The 5,857-nt window shown below is 42.8% G+C and overlaps 1 protein-coding gene across 1 annotated transcript in view; it reads right to left on the reverse strand.

Annotated features, from left to right (window-relative positions):
- Positions 1 to 5,416, reverse strand: part of LOC106576558 (uncharacterized) — a 101,040-nt gene extending 95,624 nt beyond the window's left edge. Inside the window, exon 1 of the mRNA XM_045722260.2 lies at positions 5,109 to 5,416. The gene's annotated coding sequence lies outside the window, so the exon portion shown is untranslated. The remainder of the gene's footprint in view (positions 1 to 5,108) is intronic.
- Between the last annotated feature and the right edge of the window lie 441 nt (positions 5,417 to 5,857).

The raw sequence follows: 5,857 nt of genomic DNA on the forward strand, positions 1-5,857 counted from the left end.
AGCCTCAAGGCTACTCTACATTCCAGGTCATGGAGTCCCAGGAAGGAGAGCGCAGCCTCAAGGCTACTCTACATTTCAGGCCAATTGGAATTTTCTATCTGCTTTGCTGACGTGACATTAAAGGTGCTTCTGCAAAGACAACGCTTCAGATACATTTAAAAGACAACATTTCTGATCCTTAAGAGTCTGTTGACGCATCAATCTAAGTAACATAATGAATAAAGTTTAAGCTGGAGATATCAGGGTTTTTATGGGCTGCGTCTCAATCCACCGCATCCGCGTATTTCGGCCTTCCTCATCTGCGGTGGGAGGAGTCACAAAGGGGTTCTAAAATATCAAATAGCTAAATGATCCATGGTATGACCATCTTAAAACAATTCCATGTGTCAGCTTAGTAAAAGCCTCCCAAACGGCTTAGACTTTTAGAGGTTTTAAAAGGTCAATAGATTAGCGATGGTGAGGTTGTGATTTTAGATGGCATTTATAGTATCTCTGTATTTTTGCCTTTCCCTATAGTAGGTGTGTGTGTCAAGTCTGTCTTAGCTCAGCTAGTAAATACAGATACCAGATAGAGCTACACCTCCCCCTTAAACCCTCACCCCATCTCTGAATCTCTCCATCAAAACATCCATCCCTCCATCAAAACATCCATCCCTCCATCAAAACATCCATCCCTCCATCAAAACATCCATCCCTCCATCAAAACATCCATCCCTTCATCAAAACATCCATCCCTCCATCAATCAAAACATCCATCCCTCCATCAATCAAAACATCCATCCCTCCATCAATCAAAACATCCATCCCTCCATCAAAACATCCATCCCTCCATCAAAACATCCATCCCTCCATCAAAACATCCATCCCTCCATCAAAACATCCATCCCTTCATCAAAACATCCATCCCTCCATCAAAACATCCATCCCTCCATCAATCAAAACATCCATCCATCAAAACATCCATCCATCCATCAAAACATCAATCAAAACATCCATCCCTCCATCAAAACATCCATCCCTCCATCAAAACATCAATCAAAACATCCATCCCTCCATCAAAACATCCATCCCTCCATCAAAACATCCATCCCTCCATCAAAACATCCATCCCTTCATCAAAACATCCATCCCTCCATCAAAACATCCATCCCTCCATCAATCAAAACATCCATCCCTCCATCAAAACATCCATCCCTCCATCAAAACATCCATCCCTCCATCAAAACATCAATCAAAACATCCATCCCTCCATCAAAACATCAATCAAAACATCCATCCCTCCATCAAAACATCCATCCCTCCATCAAAACATCCATCCCTCCATCAAAACATCCATCCCTTCATCAAAACATCCATCCCTCCATCAAAACATCCATCCCTCCATCAAAACATCCATCCCTCCATCAAAACATCCATCCCTCCATCAAAACATCCATCCCTCCATCAAAACATCCATCCCTTCATCAAAACATCCATCCCTCCATCAAAACATCCATCCCTCCATCAATCAAAACATCCATCCATCAAAACATCCATCCATCCATCAAAACATCAATCAAAACATCCATCCCTCCATCAAAACATCAATCAAAACATCCATCCCTCCATCAAAACATCAATCAAAACATCCATCCATCCATCAAAACATCCATCCCTCCATCAAAACATCAATCAAAACATCCATCCCTCCGTGAAAACATCCATCCATCCATCAAAACATCCATCCATCCATCAAAACATCCATCCCTCCATCAATCAAAACATTAATCCCGCCATCAAAACATCCATCCACCCATCAAAACATCCATCCCTCCATCAAAACATCCATCCCTCTATCAAAACATCCATCCATCAAAACATTAATCCCTTCATCAAAACATCCATAAATCCCACCATCAAAACATCCCTCTATCAAAACATCCAACCATTAATCAAAACATCCATCCCTCCATCAATACATCAATCAAAACATACGTCCATCCCTCCAAAAACATCCATCCATTAAAGCATCCATCCCTCCATCAAAACATCTGTCCATCCATCAAAACATCCATCCCTCCATCAAAACATCCATCCTTCCATCAAAACATCCATCCCTCCATCAAAACATCCATCCCTCCATCACAACATCCATCCATCCATCAAAACATCCATCCATCCTGCTAGATCACCTCTCTAGACCATAGATCAACTTCAGGTAAAAAATGAAATCCTAACATTTTTCCCCATAGTTTTATTTCACAGCAGTTTGAAGGCCTGGCCAGATAACGTCAGGGCGTTTGACTGTTTGAGAGGCATGTTGAGTTACCAGCCACTCAGATGGGAGAGCTGCCAGAGGTTACACAGCATACCCAAAAGATACACAGCACCTCTCCATTCACATACCAATCCAAGCCAGTCCTGTCTCTGCTTGTATCCTGCTACATACTTTACATGTTAAAGTGTAGAAACGTATAGTTGTAGAAACCTGACATCAGCTTAAGATCAGTAGGATCTTAATTTGGGCAGTTTGCTACAACTGGAATATAATCCTGCAGCAACAGGAAATTATTATTAATTATTATGTGGATTATAATTAATGGACATTTTTGTTGGGGGTGATACATTTCTCGTTAGGGAAAATTAAGTCTGAAATTTAAAAGTGAAAATTACAAACTTTAGAAGCCTTTTTAAAACTCAAATACACTACAAGTTAGAACATTCTCAGCAACAAAAGAGTGATCAAATTAAGATCTGACATCTGTATGTCATAGTCACAAACCACAGACAGTAAGGCAAACTGGTTTGCAACAAGAGCATACTTTTACAGTAAGGGCTGGTTTTCCGGACCCTTCATCCTAGACTTAAAATGCTCAATGGTGAGTCTCCATTGAAAGTGCTTTTTTTCCTCTCCAGGAGTGGGTTTAATCTGGGTCTGTACATCTCTCTGTGTAAAGTACATCTCTCTGTGTAAAGTAGGTTCATGTACTAATTCTGGGTTGGTGTTGCAGAGTTGGAACTTTCCCCAAGTCAGACTGTGAAGACATCTGTAGCTCATTGCAGACATAGTAAGATGGTTAGAGTGTCAACTGATGTTCCCTGAGGTCACAGGGGAGAAAATCAAAGATGGCGGCTACGTCACAAGGGGTCAAAGCATGTGTTAGTCAATAGGACCCTCTGCCTCACTTCACCGAACCCCGCCTTCACCACCAATAGAACCCTCTGCTTCTTTCAACTTCACCAATAAAACCCTCTGCTTCTGTCAACTTCACCAATTATCCTAATATAATACTTGAGCTAAGATTGATTAAGCTGCCCAGTACAATGGAATCAAATACATAGTCCCGAAAGTGCAAACTCCAAGCTAATTGAAGCGCGCTTCGAATACTTGCAGGTATTTGAAAGTACTTGACATATTATGTACTGTACTGACCCAGGTCTGCAATGATGTAAGTGTACACTCTATGGACTCTTAATCAGCAATGGACCAGGCCTCACTCTGAAGATGCAGAAGGGGTATTTTTGCAAAGGCTACACTCACAAACAGGTCAGTAGCACTCAGCAACCTCTGACAACGTCCCTGCAACGCTCTCACAATGCAATCACTTGTGTCCAGCCTGGCAGCCTCACCTTACCACTGGAGAGGGTATTGTGTCTGTCTGGCCCCAGTTAGTGTATTACAGCTCAGAGTGGATTAAAGGTAGAGGACATAAACATGGTCTCTCTCTCTCTCCAACTTAATTTGTCTTTCGCTACCACTCCCCTGCTATCTCTCCCTATATAATACTCCATCTCTCTCTCTCTACGTTTGGAACCACATGCCCTACAAGTCCAACCGCATGTCAGCTATTTCTACATAATGGCATTTTCCACATCACAGAGGATTATCCCTGTAGGTGTGAAATTGGGAGCAGTGAAAAGGCACACAGACAGACAGACAGACAGACAGACAGACAGACAGACAGACAGACAGACAGACAGACAGACAGACAGACAGACAGACAGACAGACAGACAGACAGACAGACAGGACAGACAGACAGACAGACAGACAGACAGACAGACAGACAGACAGACAGACAGACAGACAGACAGACAGACAGACAGACAAACAGACAAACAGACACAAACAGACACACACACAAACAGACACACACACAAACAGACACACACACACGTGCATGCACCACGAACGCACACATACAATCCATAATATTAAAAAGTAATGAATCATTAAGATTCCATTTTATCACCACTTCCTAATGCTAGTTATTCTATACAGACATGTCTTTACATGGGGAGTTCCCTATAGTACACTCCAGTCTCATCACATTATGCTCCAGCTCTCAGACACAACAGGGACCTTCATGTGCTCCTGCTATCTAGAACCTTTAAGGGTTCTTCGGCTGTCCCCATAGGAGAACCTTTTGAATAGCCCTTGTTGGTTACAGGTAGAACCCTTTTGAGTTCCATCTAGAACCCAGTCTACAGAGGGTTCTAGATGGAACCAAAAAGGGTTCTATATGGAACCAAAATGTGTTCTACTATAGGGACAGTCAAAGAACCCTTTTAGAACCCTTTTTTCTAAGAGTGTTCCTGTGCAGGCATCCCCTCTACACCAGTGTGGATGTGGCAGTAGCAGCAGCAGCATGCAACAGGTTATTTACTTTAATGCTACAATGCACTTTCCTCTTCCCTCAGACATTGTGTTTAAAAGCATGAGTAATGCTGAGAATGCAATGAATTCCTGAACATAAAGTGGGGGAAAGGCTCCTTAAACACATTATATAGATATAAATGCTTCCATTTTCTGCCAAAGCCTTTTCAGCTGCATTAGCTCTGCTAGTTTCTCTCTCTTTGAAAACTATATTGAGTGGAACGGCGCATTCAGAAAATAACTGTTTCCAAATTTGTTCCACAATTACCAGACTGTAGCTGGGTGTTAACTTTAGAACTGGCAGAGACAGTGGGTGTCTCCCAGATTACACCCATATTCCCTATATAGTGCACTACTTTTCTAATCAAATGTAGGTAACTGTGTAAAGAGTAGGGTGCCATTTGAGACATAGCCAGTAAGAGACAGTGAAAGTAGTGGCCCACTCACAGAGCCCCTAAAAGCTTCTTGCTTACCTCTCCAGGGATAGGACACATCCTCTTGTTCTGGCAACTTGTTCTGGCAACTGCTGCGTGCTGCTCTCTACGGGTTGCCAGGTTGTGAGAGAAAAAAATCCCAGAGAAAAAGTTTAGAGGTGCCCACAGGGAAGAAGAAAGAATCCGAGATTGTATTGTATTTTATTCCGTAAAATAAGTAGCTGCAACACTCACATACAGTAGATTGTGTACTGTGTGTGAGATAAGGAGTGTGTGTGGGTAGGTTGAGTGAATGAATGAGAACAGTTAGAGAGGGGGTGCATGGAGCTGCTGTAACCTGTTAGCTCACACTCTGACAGAGAGAGAGAGAGAGAGAGAGGAGAGAGAGAGAGAGAGAGAGAGAGAGAGAGAGAGAGAGAGAGAGTTATTTATGTGTGTGTTTCTTGACCCTGACAGGAATGTATTACTACCTTTTACCTCCATTGACTCATTCTCTGTCTCTCTTCTCCCTTCTTCTCTGTCTCTCTGATCCCTTCTTTCTCGGTCTCTCTGCTCCCTTCTTTCTCTGTCTCTCTGCTCCCTTCTTTCTCTGTCTCTCTGCTCCCTTCTTTCTCTGTCTCTCTGCTCCCTTCTTTCTCTGTCTCTCTGCTCCCTTCTTTCTCTGTCTCTCAGTTCCCTTCTTTCTCTGTCTCTCAGTTCCCTTCTTTCGCTGTCTCTGCTCCCTTCTTTGTCACTCTGCTCCCTTCTTTCTCTGTCTCTCTGCTCCCTTCTTTGTCTCTCTGCTCCCT

The sequence above is a fragment of the Salmo salar genome, chromosome 07 (assembly GCF_965601325.2).
Source record: "Salmo salar chromosome 07, fSalSal1, whole genome shotgun sequence".
Lineage (NCBI taxonomy): Eukaryota > Metazoa > Chordata > Actinopteri > Salmoniformes > Salmonidae > Salmo > Salmo salar.